We start from the raw sequence: 18,189 nt of genomic DNA on the forward strand, positions 1-18,189 counted from the left end.
CTGTGACCCTAATGAGGACAAGTGGTTTAAAGCAATGAATGGCTGGTCTTTAGAGTAAATACTATTAAATTGACTAATTGGCTAATGGTTGTGGTTCACACATAAGAGAAACAGATACATGAGTGGCCTCATTTCTAAAAAGCATCATTTGTCTCAATAATCCAATGAGGTCCATTTGGCCTATCATTCATACATTCTAAATAGTTCTTTTCACAGACCAGAGTTGGCTAGTTTTTCATACCTGACAGTTTCGACTGCTCACTCACAGTCTTCTTCAGTGCTCACCAAATGTTCCTGGCTGGAAGACAGAGCCAATGTAAGTATACATCAGTTGAGAAGAACATCACAGGAACATCCGGTGACCACTTTGAAGAAAACTGCAAGTGAGCAGTCGAAACTGTCAGATATGAAAAACGACCCAACTCTGGTTTGTAAAAAAAAATCATAAAATGTTTGGAATCACTTGTCTCAATTACTATTGTACTTGTACTTGTCCTCTCCCTGAGCCTGAGGTCTCTACATCTCGGCCAAGGAGATCACTGGCAACAAATTAAACTGTCACTGTGACATTTGTATCACAAAATGGATGCCTGAATATAAGAAACTGAATAAATATTAAATAAGACAAAATGCACCTATTGTTGACAATATGGCCACTTGGTTAAATCAATAAAATTCACTTTTATTGAATTTTAATGTTAAAATGTCGTGTGTTCCACCACCCCTACTACATATGATTTACGTCTTTGAAGGCATCTTCTAAATGCCTTATTCTCGTTAATTTCGTCATTTGTATGCGTGAAAATACTTAATTCAGGCAAAGAATATGTAAAACATGATTGTTTGCAATATGTTATTTGAAAGTGTGGTTGATGTGCGACAGGGATTTTGTCAATCTAACTTGTTCGTAGCAATCTGTCAACCATTCCATGTCTGTATTGTCATTGGGTCTCTGTAAATGGACCAGCCACTCCAAAGGGTTGGGGGCGGGACTAAGAGCACGCGCAAATTGGACAGAGGGGAGCGGGAAGGACGTCAAGCCAGCACAACAAGACATAAGTTAAGTAGTAACACATAAGGCTATCATCTAAGGTCGACGACTCGTGGTCGTGATATTAACTTCTTTTGAACTGCAAAAGGTGAATACATGTGTAAGGTATATAAAAGATAAGGTAACATGGTTTTAAAAAAAACTGTTTAAAATGCATAAATATGTTTAGAGCATTTAAGAGTAGTAATAGTTCATATCAAATTCAGTTGTAAAAGAAAAAAGACACCCTACTATTTTTTTTTAGATGTTTCTTTCTAAAATAACCAAAACCTCCTTTGTTGGCGTTTGGATGTAATATCGCAAAGTCCACTAGGGGGTGCTCGCCGCGATGGTGGTATAGAGTAGGTGACAAAACGACAGAGGAAGAGGAAATCCTGAACTCCTGAATACGTCAAGTCATCTTGGATTGTCTTCCTTATTCTGTACCACAGGTTAGTACAAAGTAGAGATAATTTATACTAACGGCTGTAAAGAGTTTATAAAGTTGCTAGAGTAAACAGCTGACTGCTAAATGTTTGTTACACAATGTGTTGTTGAGCATTTGAACATAAGCAACATAGCTAATGCTAGCAAGCCTTAATGTACAGCTGATAATATGAAGCAGGCGGCTAATTGAAATATGTGAAATGTGTCTGGAAACAAATGGGTAATTGTTGACGTAATCATCTTATGATATCTGAAGTGTTGTTATTTTTGAGAGGAGAAAAAATCCTGAAGGTGAATATACGTCAAGTCATCTTGGATTGTCTTCTTTATTCTGTACCACAGGATTTTCAATGCAGACCCCTCTCCAGGTTGTGGAGGGGCAACATATGCTGTGACTACTTGTTGTAGCTGTAGAACTTGAAAATGTAATGCTATTTAGAAATCGCTAGTAGCCTAGCATTGCACAAGTGAATAGGCCTTGATATCATAATTTAGCATTGTGATGTGTATCCAGCTAAATGTAATGCTAACTCGACATGTTTAGCATGTTTCATAGTATCTAAATGGAGTTTATTTGCTTAAAAGGAGGTGATGCTTTCCCGATGGATGGTACCTGCTGTTTTCTGCTGCCCTGCCATTTTTTCTGCCATCCTGTAGTCCGGGCCTGCTGAGTGACACCGCCTTGTCTTGCCTTGCTTTTGGATGTTAAGTATGCTGACATCAAAGAGATTATCTGAAAACTACATATCCACATGTGCGCGGGTTTCCCTAGCCACTCTTAAGGATTTGTGAGTACCCCAATTGACTTTATTTTGTGCTCTCCTTGCCATTTTGTTTGTAGGCCTCACCGCACCCAAGCAACGACACAGGGTATCTATTGCAAATACATTCATGTTCATCTTTTATATTTAAAATTTAGTTGTGGAGGTCTTTATTACAACTTAATAGTAGTATACTAATAGTAGTATACATTGAGATTTTTGTGTACAACACACAGAAACTCAGGCCCAGTCTTATTGTATTAACCACTACAGCGTTTTATAAATTAACTACATTAGACCTAGGTCACAGTAGTATTTTAGAAATGTGTTCCACTGAGTCTGTGGTATATCCCCTATCATTTTCTTTAAGCACAAATGGGTATTGGTTCTTATGAGTTAAATTGTCTTACCATCCTACAAAACCTCAACCAATTATTTAAATAATGATTTATTTTCGCTCAATAATTAATTTTTGCATTAATCCATCATTGGTGTCCCTCTAATATTGACGCATCAGATAATTACTGCCATGACCTGTCCAGACCAAACGATCATTATTCATGTTAAACTGACATGCATTTTTGTGATGAGTTATTCATTACAGCTTTATTTCTGCTGGGATGACCTTATCCTAGCCTTTAACTAATTGATATGTTAATTAACTGTATTGGCAATATTGAACGCAACAGAAGCACACTTTGCATTAAGATGCGGTTATGTGCACACAGTGCAGTGGGTCAAAAGGCAGCTCTCTGAATCAAATACGTCTCTTGACTCTTGAATAATAAAACACACCAAACACACCTCCAATGTGACAGCTGCCTTTCTGAGGAAGATGAAGGTGATTTTGTGGTCAAGTATGTCTCCTCCTCAAGCAGAAGGTGGAGTGCATCCACCATCTCCACCACTGATGTCCTCGTGGGAGGAGATTCCAGTAACAACCTGTGCAGATCTGGTCAGATCTGATCTCAAATAATTACTATTATATGTAACAAAATTAATAATTATATGATACTGTATGAGTCATATTAGACATTCTTAGACTAACCTAAAGAATATACAAATATTTAATTTCACCATCACAATATAATCAGAGAAAATAAGACATTTAAGACATAAATAAGACCCGTGTGTGTTGCAATATATGATTTTGGACGTGTGGAGCACAGGAAGGGATGTTGGGGGTTCAGAGTTGAAGGGAACCTGGAGGCGATTATAGCCGCAACCGTGGCCTGTGTTGTTATTATTATGATGATTAGACAGTTACACACAGGCAGATAGATACTTTATTAATCTCCAAAATTAAATTCAGATTTCCAGCAGCTCTACAAAAATGCTATAAAAGACCTGCAATCAAAGTCTATTGTTCCAGCAAGCAAGGCTGATGCTTGTCTACCTCACTAAACATGACAGTATCATGACTGACTTAGTGGAAAGGCCTTGTGGTCCTTCATCCTCACAGGAGTCACAGCATTCATAGCACAGCAGTCAGAAGTATGGGCGGGTCTGTTCACACTGAGAGGCATGGACTATTTGCTTATTTTTCAAACATTTGTTAAGTTTTAAAATGTTATTTAATGTTTATACTGTGATTGTATATATTTAGATTTAGCATGTATAACACGTATTTAGATTTAATATTTAGACATTAATATTTAGCATATATATGTATATATGATTTTAAAATAGATTTCACATGAATTAATTATACATAAGATTTATATTTAGATATAAAATATAGCACTTACATGCAACATTTAGCATTACAAATTTATATTTATATTTTTTAAATTGTTTTACATTTAGTTTTAACATTTAGATTTACATTTAACAATAATGTAGTTGTATATAATATATATATATATATATATATATATATATTTTTTTTTTTAATTACAAGTTCCAAATGTTTTTGTCTCACTCCCCCTTCTTACTTTTGCATATTGTACTTCTTAAAATCTCAGTAAGGGCCAAATGTGCCAAATGCATATTCTAGCAATTTTTTAATTATTTTTATCAGGTCTATGTTTTTGGATTCTAACAAATAAAAACGGTTCAGAAATACAGTGCATCCGGAAAGTATTCACTTTTTCCACATTTTGTCATGTTACAGCCTCATTCCAAATTGTATTAATTTAATCTCTTACCTCAAAATTCTACACAAAATACTCTATTAGGACAATGTGAAAAAGTTTTTTTTTTTTCACTTTTTTTGAATTTATTAAAAATAGAAAACTAAGAAATCACATTTACATAAGTATTCACAGCCTTTGCCATGAAGCTCAAAATTGAGCTCAGGTGCATCTTTTTTCCACTGATCATCCTTGAGATCTTTCTACAGCTTAATTGGAGTCCACCTGCAGTAAATTCAGTTGATTGGACATGATTTGGAAAGGCACACACCTGTCTATATAAGGTCCCACAGTTGACCAAGCATGAAGTCAAAAGAACTGTCTGTAGACCTGCGAGACAGGATTGTCTTGAGGCACAAATCTGGGGAAGGATACAGAAAAATTTCTGCTGCTTTGAAGGTCCCAATGAGCACAGTGGCCTCCATTATTTGTAAATGGAAGACGTTTGGAACCACCAGGACTCTTCCTAGAGCTGGCCAGCTGACCAAGGCCCCGATGGTCACTCTGTCAGAGCTCCAGCGTTCCACTGTGGAGAGAGGAGAGCCTTCCAGAAGGACAACCATCTCTGCAGCAATCCACCAATCAGGCCTGTATGGTAGAGTGGCCAGACGAAAGCCACTCCTTAGTAAAAGGAACATGGCAGCCCGTCTGGAATTTGCCAAAAAGCACCTGAATGACTCTCAGACCATGAGAAACAAAATTCTCTGGTCTGATGAGACAAAGATTGAACTCTTTGGTGTGAATGCTAGGCGCCATGTTTGGAGGAAACCAGGCACTGCTCATCACCAGGCCAATACCATCCCTACAGTGAAGCATGGTGGTGGCAGCATCATGCTGTGGGGATGTTTTTCAGCAGCAGGAACTGGCAGACTAGTCAGGATAGAAGGAAAAATGAATGCAGCAATATATAGAGATATCCTGGATGAAAACCTGCTCCAGAGCGCTCTTGACCTCAGGCTGGGGCGAAGGTTCATTTTTCAGCAGGACAACGACCCGAAGCACACAGCCAAGATCTCAAAAGATTGGCTTCAGAACCACTCCGTGAATGTCCTGGAGTGGCCCAGCCAGAGTCCAGACTTGAATCCGATCGAACATCTCTGGAGAGATCTGAAAATGGCTGTGCACAGACGTCTCCCATCTTACCTGATGGAGCTTGAGACTTATTGCAAAGAAGAATGGGCAAAACTGCCTAAAGATAGGTGTGCTAAACTTGTGGGATCATATTCAAAAAGACTTGAGGCTGTAATTGCTGCCAAAGGTGGATCAACAAATTATTAAGCAAAGGCTGTGAATACTTATGTAAATGTGATTTTTTTGTTTTCTATTTTTAATAAATTCAAAACATGTCAAAAAAATCTTTTTTCACATTGTCATAATGGAGTATTTTGTGTAGAATTTTGAGGTAAGAGATTAATTTAATACAGTTTGAATGAGGCTGTAACATGACAAAATGTAGAAAAAGTGAAGCGCTGTGAATACTTTGCGGATGCACTGTATTGTGTAGCTAGCAATGCCATTTTTGAGCTGATGGTAGGGCTGATTTGGAGCCAGCTACACAAAAGAGCCATGCCATATCTCTATTGGAGAAACCTCTTGCAACACTCTACTTTCAGGATCAGCAGTTGCAATACGAGCCGTGCACCCCTGCTGTGTCCTTGAATTAGTGCAGTAATGTCGACTTCATCTCGATATGCATCTGAGTCACGTGTTAAGTGGGCAATGCTATCCCAACAGACTTTGGGCAAGAGGCTGGGTACATCCTAGACAAGGGGTGTCAAACTCATGCCATGGAGAGCTAAGACACTGCAGGTTTTCTTTCCAGACGTTCACTAAAGCAGGTGATTTTAATGATTAACCCTCCTTTGGTTTCACAAATTCACACCTATGGACGACACCTATGAATTGCAAACTGACTTATCATAGTCGGGATAAACAAGAGATTACTGTATTTTTACTTTTACAGAATAACATTGTTTTGGATTAGTGAGGTTCAAGGACGGTCTCTTTTTGTTAATTTCTACAGTGATGTTTTTCATAAACGCCATTATATTTGTCCCTAAGCGGAATGCAGTAGTATCATCTGTAAATAGTACCTGCTTTACAGATGTAATTTATGTATAAGTTAGGATATACACACACAATTTTTCAGTCCTCAGACCAACAGCTTTCTAGTCTTGCAGCCTTCTGCCTTCTAACCATGAACCTGATAGCCTTTAGCCAATGAGCCACCATCCTGATAACAGGTAGCCAGCTAACCACAAGCCAGTTTCCCAGTCCTGCCGTCTGCTTCCAAGCCTTCAGCCCTGCAGCCAAGACACCAACTCTTGAGCTGCAGTCTTTGTTCCAGTTTTGTAGAAGAGAGTTTTATTGCCATGCATTGATTTGGCCTCATTTTTTGATGAACATGGTACAGTCATAGCAGTTATAAGTCTGTTGTTGTGTGTGGCAACATACATATTCCCTCTGTTGTGTTTAAAAAAAATGCAATATCCATAACAGATACTTGTTTATAATGGATCATACCTAGTTCATACGAGGAGCGGAGTCGCTTATAGCCATTTCTCACCACAATCAATGGCTTTTAGTTTTTTAAACACTGGTAGCCCTGCAAAAAACGTGTAATAACCACATTACACGTAGGAAAGTGCTAAAATGCTAAAGCTACTTACCATTGAGAGACGTCTTGTAGTGACCTCTTCTTGAGAAACTTCGGACTGTCCCGCTTCTACTTCTGGATCAGATACGGGATCCAACACATATGGCTGTATGTTAAAAGGGGACAATTTAAAAAGATAAATCACCGTTTATTATCAACTCCTATATAGTTTATCAACTCCAATAAAGTTGGGTTTGCATCGAGCGGCACAACACCAGAAGTCCTGCTAAGCACTTGGGAGTGTGACCAACAGCAGCGGAGTGGGCGTGCTTGGAGGCGGGCTATGGGTGCAATAAATTAAAACAGACCATTTTCACAGGAGCATGAAATCCAAAGAAATACAGCTGGAATAGGTGCAGATTGAGTCCAACACTCAATACGAAGATGAGCTTTCAGAGCATTTTTCAACTAATAATTCCACTGCTTTGGTGAAATAATTTTTGCTGTTAATTCTAAACAAATTTAATGCAGACGTTTTTTCCTAAGGTCTCTCCTCTTGTACTGAATATACTGAGGATGTAATAGACATTGGGAATGTTAGCTAAGAACAGCCTTCCTATTTGAGCCAGTGGCAAAGCCTTGGGCTATGATGCTCGGAAAACCATTTCTCCTTACTTCTCCCATTTTTGGAAAGAACACTTTTCACAGATAAAAGTTCAGAACAAATGGACAGCATCAGAGTTCATTCCCTCCTTGTGGTGTTGTGCAAGATATGAACTAATCCAAAAGTCTCCAACAATTGTTGTTGAGGAAAGAGTTGTAAACAACTACAGTAGAGAAAGACTACAGCCTCTTTTAGCACAGCAGACCAAAAGTTAGTCAGCTGAATCCATATGAAAGATTTACACTCAGGGAGAGTTCTGAGAGAGCTACTGAAGGAATGATGAGAAGAGACAACCCACAAGTTTGTGGGAGCCACATTGGGAGCAAATTGCTAAACCAACAGCTTTTTGAGGGTAAAGAGAAATTAAGGTTAAAAAAATGCTATTTTGCATACCAGCAAAAAGATGTTTGAGCTGCATGATAAGGGTTGCCCGGGTGCAAAGGGAATGCATTCTGTCAGTTCCATGTGAGTCTGTATCTATGTTAGTGAGCCTTTTCCTTCTCAGCCTGAATGTATTTACCTGAAATTAGTTATTCAAAGTCGGCTACAGCTGACCTCCCTTGCACCTTGGTCAATGAAATGTATCTATTAAGTTTGCTCACTTAAAATCCATTAGCTCTTCAAAAAAAAACCTTGCTTCTCAGCACTTTTGCCCCACCAGTAATGCGTTTCCACATCAACAGCTCTTTGTCTAATTTGCTGATAGTGTATCCAATCTGGAAACCCTAACTCGCTTTCTCAAAGGGCCACTAAGGTGTCCTTTCTCTAACTGGGACCTGCTTAGTGGCATTTATTTTAACAGAGGGGATTTGGAAGAGTTGAAAACTTTAACGCTGCACTCCCTACAGGCAGGTCAGAAAAATCATACCAATATAATCATATATCATATATCTGATCACTGTTTCGTGGTTGAATACGGTCTAGTATTAGTGGGGGGAAACCATATTTAAGCAAATTATATGTATTTATGGCTTAAATTAAGCTTTTTCAAGCATAAAAATGGCTAAATGACTGAAAATACAAATGTAAAAAATGTATACAAAATCTTGTGGCTTGTTGTGTCTGCCTTTAAAAAGCGGGGCCTGGGAAGTGACGTCAGATAGATAGAATTAGCAGTGTAGAAAGTCACAGCTCCTGTGTGAATGTTCACCGCACATGCTTGTTAATAACGCGATTGAAGTTCATTGTGAGGCTCTCCATAAACAGTGTCAGGAGAGTAGTAGTCTCCAATGGTCTCTAAATGTCTATAACACAAGTGGGCTGTCAATGCTAATATGTGCACTTGTTATCGTATTTATTGTATATTATTTATTTATCGTTTTTATAGTCAAGATGGCTAGTGATATCAGGGGTTCAGAGTTGGGTTTTAGCCTTCTTCTTTACTGTAGCTGAGTTATGGGCAAAACAGTAGCCTGTGTTATTATGATTATTATTATCATTATGTTACTAACAATAATAACAAGTTATATTAGATATTCAAGTTATTCAAACCTGAAATAAAAGTCTCTTAAAACTCTGGTGATTGTGTAACATTACTCATACCTAGTGACTAGTGCAAAGTATTACATACCACAATTTTAATTCAGGGCTCTACGTTAAAAACAAAAATGACTTGCCCATGGGGAATCCTTAAGGTGAGAACTACTTGCCCGAACTTGTCCCATGTAAAATGAAAAGACTGCCATAATGATATCATATATCAATATATGCTGATAATTCATCAGATAATAGTACTGATGCATTGTATTTGGAAGAATGTCTGAAAAATTGTGGAGATGTATGTTAACATGGCAAGCCATGCTACCTTACACATTGTAGTCGTAGTAAGCAGTGATATTTAGAAGTTGTGCACCACAATGAAACATTTGACACATTTGTGTACTAGTAAAGTGTTTTTAATCCAGAAAAAATGCTCAATGGTCAAACAATAATTTGTGAAGCAAAGGTGAGAAAAATACACAGAGAAATTGAACCGCTAGATTTTGTAGCTTGTACAAAATCAGCACTTGGTATTGGATCTAATCGGTGGTGTTTCATTGCGACCACTTAAAATTGTCACAGCAATGTGATTCACTCACCTGTGCCATCGTTTGATTTGCTGCCGCTAATGAAATACTTGTTTAGGAGGCACTGGTTCATCAGTTTTTGCTGTTTTCCTTCAGAAGTTGTTGAAGAATTAGACGATGTTGGCAGGGACGCCATGATAGATGTTTTCCTAGTCAAACGATCGCTGATTGGTTGATCGCGAACAAGAACGGGTGTGGGTAAAACGCGGATTGTGGATTACGGACCGCGGTCTAAATAAACGATTCTGATTGGTCCATTTCAAGATTTGCAAGGATTGGTTTACAAATTACCACCGGAATTACGCAGTCCGTGTTTTACCAACACCCAACAAGAACCGCTTTAAAAAAACTCTTGGCAGTACGGCATGCTAAAGTGCACTTGCCCGACGGGAATATCACTGATTGGATTTACTTGCCCAAATTTTGTTTTAACTTGCCCCGGGCTATCGGTACATCGTTATTGTCGAGCCCTGTAATGTCTTCTGAATGTTTTATATTTGTATTAAAGTTTATTTAGCATTTTTTATGCTTGAAAATGCCTGCTTTAGGCAAACTAACCACTTTTCAGACCTATAAATTTAGTTAGAATGTTGTATTCTCGTGTTATACGATGCCAAAGTTTCAGATAATGAGGTTTGCGTATTTGGACGTCAGCCCTGGACGAAGTTTGGGATGGCTCAAAACACTCTGCTTCAAAAGGCGTGGTAAAACTAACTTCCTGATATGGTTCATAGTGAGGCAGCACTTTGGGTGTGTGACCAAACACAGTTGAGTGGGCATGCCCATAGGCAGGTTGTGCATGGAATAAATTAAAACAGACCAAAAATACAACTTGAATAGGTGCAGATTCTGCAAAAATCTGTTTTTTGTAGGTGCTCTATAGGAGAACACAACTCATTACAAAGGGTCAACAAAAAAGCATAATAGGTCCCCTTTTAATAAATTATTTTTTTTAATACTGTGATGGAGTGAAGCCATGCAGTTTAAAGCACAAAGGGGTGAGGGGCTGCTTATCCAATAAGATATAATATTCATTCATCCATTCATTTTCTACCGCTTTTTCCTCACTAGGGTCGCGGGGGATGCTGGAGCCTATCCCAGCTGTCTTCGGGCGAGAGGCGGGGTACACCCTGGACTGGTCAAGATATAATATAAAAAGGAAATTTTAAAGCAATTTCTATAGTAATTTACTATTTTGTAGGTAACCAAAGGACTGGGGTCCAGTGGTGAACTCTCGTCCCTTCCCGTTCCATTTGGTTTTATCCACTTTGTGTGAGCAGTAGGGGGTGCACCACGACCCCACCTGCCACACATCCTCATAAAGAATGCCGCCCTGAGCAATTGCCCAGGTGACCCATATCAAAACCTCTTCACTAATACTACTACTACTACGACTAGTGTTTCCTGTGTAGTTTTTTAACCATTTGGATTTTCTGAATTCACATTTCTGAGCAATGCAGGTTACATTTATCACAGCACTGAAGCAAGCAAACATTTCCGTCCTCTTCTGCCCACTCTTCCCTCATTTCCTTGCACCATCTAAGCTACATTGGCAGACACAAGGGAGAGATTGAAAAAGCAGTAAAAAATATATATACAAATGGAATGCTCACTGATTGTGGTTTAACATGCCCTCCATGCCTTTCCCTGGGCTCCCCTCCTCAGGGGTTCACTGTAACCATCTTAAGTGCCATTCCATTTCTCTTAAAAGTCCAGTGAATGTTCATGAGTAAAGAACATCTTCAAGGGCGAAAGGAGAAATGGGGTAGTAAATACAGGACCAGTATTGTCCACAATGACATACATACTATGTACCTATGTATGCTTATTACATTACATTTTCAAAATAATTTAATGACTTTACTTTTATATGTTGATTATGGTTATAATCAGAATAAACAACAAATATTTATATACATCCATCTTCATTTGCTTGTCCATGTTTGGGTCGAGGGGGCAGCAGCCTAAGCAGAGAAACACAGACTTCCCTCTCCCTGGCTACTTTCTTCAGCTCCTCCCAGGGTATTCCCATTCCCAGGTCAGTTGAGAGACATAGTCTCTCCAACTTGCCGTGAGCCTTTCCCAAGGCCTCCTGCCAGTCAGACATGGCCTGAACACCTCCCAGGGAGGCGTCGAGGAGGCATCCTGACCAGATGAATGAGCCACCTCATCTGGATCCTCTTTATCTGAAGGAGCAGTTGGTCTACTCAGAGTTCCTCCTGGATTGACAGTAATTAGAAGTGCTGTTCATGTTGTTACATTGTTGGTACAGTGTCGGTTATGACTGATTTTCTATTGCTTTTTTATTTTTTTTGTACTGATTGATCATTTATTCATAAGTATGTTAACATTATTCATCATTGATACCCGATTCTCTTACAAAAGATAATCTAACAAATCCAGCAAACCCATAAACAAATCCTGCACTGTTCAGTATCCAGGTATTATTTCACAATCACACTGGATTCATTTTTGGCTAAAAAGCTACTGAATTGATTGAAATTTACTGTATTGTTTTGTATTGTCCTATTGTCCTTGAATCGATATCGATAATATTGAATTTAATCGAATCATTATTAAAACAAATCGATACACTCCTAATAGTTAGCATTATGAAGAGCACCAGTGACTGAAGTGAGTTGTCACTGACAGCAGCTCCTGTGTGAATGTTCACTGTGCCATTGCAGTAGTATTTTACTACACTGGCCAAAATGTGTCAGCAACGTTACATTACTGAGACAACAACCACCAGGTATCCTGTCAATCCTCACTTGTGAGTCTATGTCATGTCTTCTTTATGTTTATTTATGTTCAATCAAATGCATGTTTTAAAAGGGACAAAAAATACGACACACATACACATACAAATTCTAAAGCACGTGTGCATACATTCGGTCACTTTTACAACGGTTCCTTGCTTGGTCTGCTTTGACTGCTAATATAGCTGGTGGCATGTTGGGGAACATGCCCTCCACGCTTGCCATTTCCACACCAAGCGAATTAGTCTAATACGGCAGCGTGAAATTATCCCTTTGGGGGAAGAGGGCATGTGCTCAATCAATCTTGCAAAGACTGCAGAGTTACTGCCTTGCTCTGTGTGTTCATGCATGCATGTGTGTATGTGTGTGTGACTTGATCTTAATGCAGCAGGAGCAGAAATAGTAATACAAAATAGATTGGTGTTGAAATTCTCTGGCATGAAATGCTAAGGAACCAGTGTGCACATGAGCACATAACTTTCCATGGTGTAATGCTTTTCTGACTCAAAACGTTTTATGCCTTATTTGATGTCAACTTCTGAAGTGACGACATAAGAAGAGCCAAATAATTACTTGGGCCTTTTACACATCATATGTGATATATCAGTCATCTTAAAATCATCATCCTTAAAATGGAGATTAAAATGTTTTGTTCGTCTATAGTCACCATGACCAAAAATAAAACAGACATAAATAGATGTTTGCAATGTTTATTTTGTACAAGTACTTCAATTCAATAAATATTTTATTAGTCCTTGAAGAAATAAATAAGTTATGTTTGCATGCTAACTAGACGCACATGCTTGCTGGCACACGTACTTGATAAAATTAATATTGCTCCCCCCTCCCCCACACACACATACTGTTTTTTCGTGAACTATGAGGACACCTCTCTCCAAACAGGTTTTTTGGTGTATTAGGGTGGCACCCCTTTCCGCTTGTTTCCCAGAGGTGTGGCATATATAAAAAATTTTGGTTTGGGCTGTAATATGCAAATCTCACTTCAAAAGCCCTATACACAAAAAGCAATAGAAGTTACAACAACCTGACACTATGATGATTTGTAAGGACAAAGTTAATGAGATGCTAAAAACCGCCCATGACAAAATTGAGAATTATAAGCACCAACTTGATTAATAAGGACATTTGTTATACACACAAACACTGACACTAATGTGACTTGGAGGGTCACGTGACTTGCTGGAACATGGATTCACACAAACACAAAAATGAAGGTGATGTGCATTAATAGGACACACCCAGTATATGAGGACAAATAGCTGAACACAATATTATTGGGAAATTTAAAGACATACCTGATCTGTGGCATGTGTGTAAGACATGCTCAATATAAAATAGTCATTATCCACCTTGGGTAAAACCTAGCAATACATATCTCATAGACAAAGACATTACACCAGGTATAATCAGTTACGAGGAACCAACTTTATTTTTTGTGGCTTTGTCGCAACTTAATAGAGCTCAGCTCTTATCTTTTAACTTGTAACAAACACAAAACAACATCATAAACAAACAATGGCTCTCTCTCGTCACTTATTGGTTCTTCCTCTTCAAGGTTATGCCACGATATCTAACAAAGTCTCTTATATTTTGAACAGTGTGATTGGCAAGCACATGATGCTCAGTGGTCTGGCACTGCTGACACTGAATCATTGTCACTAGTTTACCCTGGTGGATGTAATCTTTAAAGTGTCTCATCACTGCTGCAACCTCAGCTGGACACCGGCTGCTTTTTTTTTTCCTCCTCAGATCATCCACTTGCATTTTTGGTAACCACTATAAAAAAAATAATAAAAACTATAAAAAATACCTTGACCTATACAGGTAGTACCCTCTACCGCCATGTTCCTTTTCACATTTGAATACAGAGGTTATTCAATTGTGTCGGTGCATGTGTGATTTACCACTTTGTTTATGATGGGTTTTTTTTTCCTGCTGGACTTTTTCTTCCTATTCTCTAAAAAACAGCAAATAAACAGTATTAGTGTTTATAGTGTTAAAATTGCATTGTTATGTAACTTAATTATCAGTAAGAAAGCCAATCTCTAAGCACATCTCTCGATGGTTAGTCAACTATGTCTTTGATCATACCGCTAGAAGCCTCTACAAGGGCAGAGTCATCTGTGACGTCTGTGGAATAAGAAAAACTGATTTAAGATAACCCCAACACCTGATTTTACTTAAAATGTATGAAACAGTGGTTGGTGGACCGACATGAGATCATACCATCTGAGGCAGCTGAAAGGTTGTCAACAGGTTGCACAGCTCTCTCCTGCCCTGGCAAATCCACATCAAGGTTTAGTATAGGTCATGTACTATGCAGGCTAGTGTTCATTCAAATGCACAGTACAGTTAATCCAGAGATGATATTGAAAAAAGCTGTATCAGTAGCACATGTATTTGATATGCAAATGTGACAATGCCACGATAACAAGTGCAAATAAAGCCTATTTGCAGAGAGTAGAAGTGCCACTGGTTAGCCATTGACTGGGTATATGTACTAGGTAAAGTACAGTAAAGAAGTTCAATGAAATTGGAAACAACTGAGTAAAGACCATACTAAACCAGGAAGTGCAGTCTTTGCGCCTTAGATGTTTAATGCTGGCTACACTTTCATGTTGCCCAAGAACTATGGAACTACGGCAGATAACATTTAACAAACTACATCATGTTTCATTAGTTCTCAGTGTCACCACTGGGCACCAAATAATCCTTTGTGTCTGCTGCCAACCTAGTATATACTGTGCTTTAGGGGAGTGCATCATAGAACACTCCATATGTGGATTTATATAATTTGACATATATTCCATCTTTTCATACATTTAGCTGCATGTTTGAAGATTATCAGTAATTTAGATAGATTATCATTTAGGTAATCGAAAGTGCTATAGTACGCAATTTGACTACTGGACTTGGGTTGCCTACATTTAGCTACACCTACCCATGTCTGTTTGTGGATATGAGAGCTGATCATCTCCCTCAGCTTCACTTTCTTCACTTGCTTCAGGAGCAGTGAAGTCAAGGTTATCTGGAAAAAAAAAAAAATCAATTACATATTAACATCAACTTGTTTACATCATGAATTCACTAAATTGTAGTCTGTAGACAAGTCATGTTTTGCTAAATATCGTCAAGGAATGCTTGCCTACAAAATGTATGAAATGTTAATATCACCTAAACCTTTAACAATACCTTATATCTCAATCTCTTCAACAGTTTTTCCCTGACGGACTACTTCTCCATGGCAAGCAGTAGTTTGGATATTTTGGCCAGCTGCGTTGTCACCTCTGGAAGTATTCTCTGTGGACACGAATATCATGTCCGAGGAAGTCAGCAACTTGGTCCAGTTCATGGTCTTTGAGGTTCAGGACCTGAGACAACGTTGCAACATGTTTGTGTAACTGGATTGACCTCAGGAGTTCTGGGTTCTGAGCACCACATTCCCCACAAGTCCCTAAACAGTCCTGTCCTCTGTAAGAAGTTGAGCAGTGGGGCCTTCCAAACAAAAAATTGTTCTCCTCTGGAACTCCACATTCCTTCTGTTTTTTGAAGAGAAGTGTCAATGAATCAACCACGTCCGGTGATAGCAACACAGCAACTTTTCGTCCTCTTTTACCCCTAATTTCCACCCGGCTGAAATGTTCACAGAGTTTTTGTTCAAACTTTGTGAGGCCAAAGGCAACATCCTTATGGAGGGGCGTTCTGTCTCTGCACAGGAAGCTGTTTAATTGCATTTTTGAAACTTCCCCTCCACGTCTTCAGTGGACTAGTATGATCTTTGCCAAAGTTGCTCTGCAAAGTTCACCACACACTTGAAGACGGGCCGGGTGGATGGCTTGTTAAGGGTGTGCCCAAGGGTGTGCCTCATTCAAGGTGGTCAAAGCAGTGTGAGAGACAAGTTCAGACCACTTGGTTTCTCCTAGTTTTGACAGACATTTTTGAAGATGTCATCACAGATGCCTCCGAAGATACAAAGCATGGCAATACATACAGTGCACATAATGTTTTACATCTTGCTCATTCTTGGGTTTTCGTTTCATTTTCAGCATTCCAGTCCCACACACACACACCATATTTCTGTATGCTACCATATAATTGTACAGGTTTAAATTATCACACACATTCACATAATGTATTTATAAGCAGAGGAAAACCCTGATGCGTTACAATGGTAACCCCACGCCAAAAGGAGACGAAAAAAATCACACCCTTTTCTTGCTCTGATTTGGGGCTGGGTCGGTAGAAGCATTCTTCAAAGCTTGAAGGCTGAAAGGCATTTTGAAAGGAGCTATGAGAGGACAGGATGATCCTCCACACTTTGCAGTGGCGGAATTGGTTATTTTGTGGCTGTTGCAGGAAAGACTCACTTGTTTGTATTATGCAGAGTTTATTTCTTGACGGCTCAGAAACCACCCAATCACAAAAATCGAACATCTTATATAGCGCTAACATTTACGCGCCAAAAGAGAGGGATCAAACCACGGCCCCAACCCGCCTACCGACTGGGTGAGAGACCTGCCCCCTAGTGTCCAACACACAACCCCCCCGAACACCCAGAAGGGAATCCTAGGGAGAAGGCGAAAACCTAACAGGGGGCCTCACCAGCCTGCCACCACGGCTGCGTTGACCATCAGCCGGAGGAAGGGGCAAAATCTGCAAAGGGGAAGAAGGACAGTCCTCTCTGATCCGCGCAGGGTCGGTCGGAGACCTCGGGGGGCGACCACGACGAGGGACCTGTGCCGGCAACATCCCTTCCCCCGCTACCATGTGCGCAGGTTTAAGCCTATCCACCGTAACAAGCTCGTTGCGGCCGCCAAAATCCAGCACAAAACCTTTACGCCCACGTTCGAGCACCCGAAAAGGACCATCGTAGGGGGGCTGAAGGGGCGACCGGTGGGCGTCATGGCGTACAAAAACAAAACGAGCTGAACTAAGGTCCAGTGGCACGAACGAACGTGGAAAACAGTGGTGAATGGATCGCATCAAAAATCCGGCGCCGCCAACCCGCCGGAACCACGGGCCGGGGGCGGCCAGTAGAAACATCACGTCGGGGTCACCAATGTGGCTGTTGCAGGAAAGACTCATTTGTTTGTCTTATGCAGAGCTTTATTTCTTGACGGCTCAGAAACCACCCAATCACAAAAATCGAACATCTTATATAGCGCTAACATTTAAAAAAAAAAAAGAGAGGGATCAAACCACGCCCCCAACCCGCCTACCGACTGGGTGAGAGACCTGCCCCCTAGTGTCCACCACAATTGATTTATTATTATTATTTATTATTTATTTATTATATCAGTCACCCTGTAAAATAAATACGGTGAATTTCACATGTTGAGTCTGAAAAATCTTGTGCTTTCATCCTCAATGTATTCATTGAGGTGTACCCCAGGGTTCAATGCTGTTACCAACATTGTTTATGTCCAAGGTTTCCAAAGTGGAGTACAGGTAAGGGCCAGAAAATTAGAATATTTTCATAAACTTGATTTATTTCAGTCATTGTGTTCAAAAGGTATAACTTTTACATTATATTTAATCATTGCACACAGACTGATGCATTTCAAATGTTTATTTCTTTAATTTTGATGATTATAGGTGGCAACAAATGAAAATCTGAAATTCCGTGGGTCAGAAAATTAGAATATTACCTAAGGCCAATAAAAAAAAAAGGATTTTTAGAAATATTGGCCAACTGAAAAGTATGAACGTGAAA

General features: G+C 39.4%; 2 long non-coding RNA genes across 2 annotated transcripts; one reads left to right on the plus strand and one right to left on the minus strand.

Moving 5' to 3' along the window:
* The first annotated feature begins 1,427 nt into the window (after positions 1-1,427).
* Positions 1,428-16,116, plus strand: LOC131108760 (uncharacterized). Its single transcript, XR_009120530.2, has 3 exons — positions 1,428-1,482; positions 2,063-2,265; positions 15,693-16,116. It is a non-coding gene; the product is annotated as an uncharacterized LOC131108760 (long non-coding RNA).
* Positions 14,424-15,504, minus strand: LOC131140318 (uncharacterized). Its single transcript, XR_013627387.1, has 4 exons — positions 15,418-15,504; positions 14,703-14,748; positions 14,568-14,606; positions 14,424-14,433 (listed from the first exon to the last, which is right to left on the minus strand). It is a non-coding gene; the product is annotated as an uncharacterized LOC131140318 (long non-coding RNA).
* Positions 16,117-18,189: the final 2,073 nt, after the last annotated feature.

Source organism: Doryrhamphus excisus, linkage group LG5 (assembly GCF_037039965.1).
Source record: "Doryrhamphus excisus strain RoL-2023G ecotype Guam linkage group LG5, RoL_Dexc_Guam_v1.1, whole genome shotgun sequence".
Classification (NCBI taxonomy): domain Eukaryota; kingdom Metazoa; phylum Chordata; class Actinopteri; order Syngnathiformes; family Syngnathidae; genus Doryrhamphus; species Doryrhamphus excisus.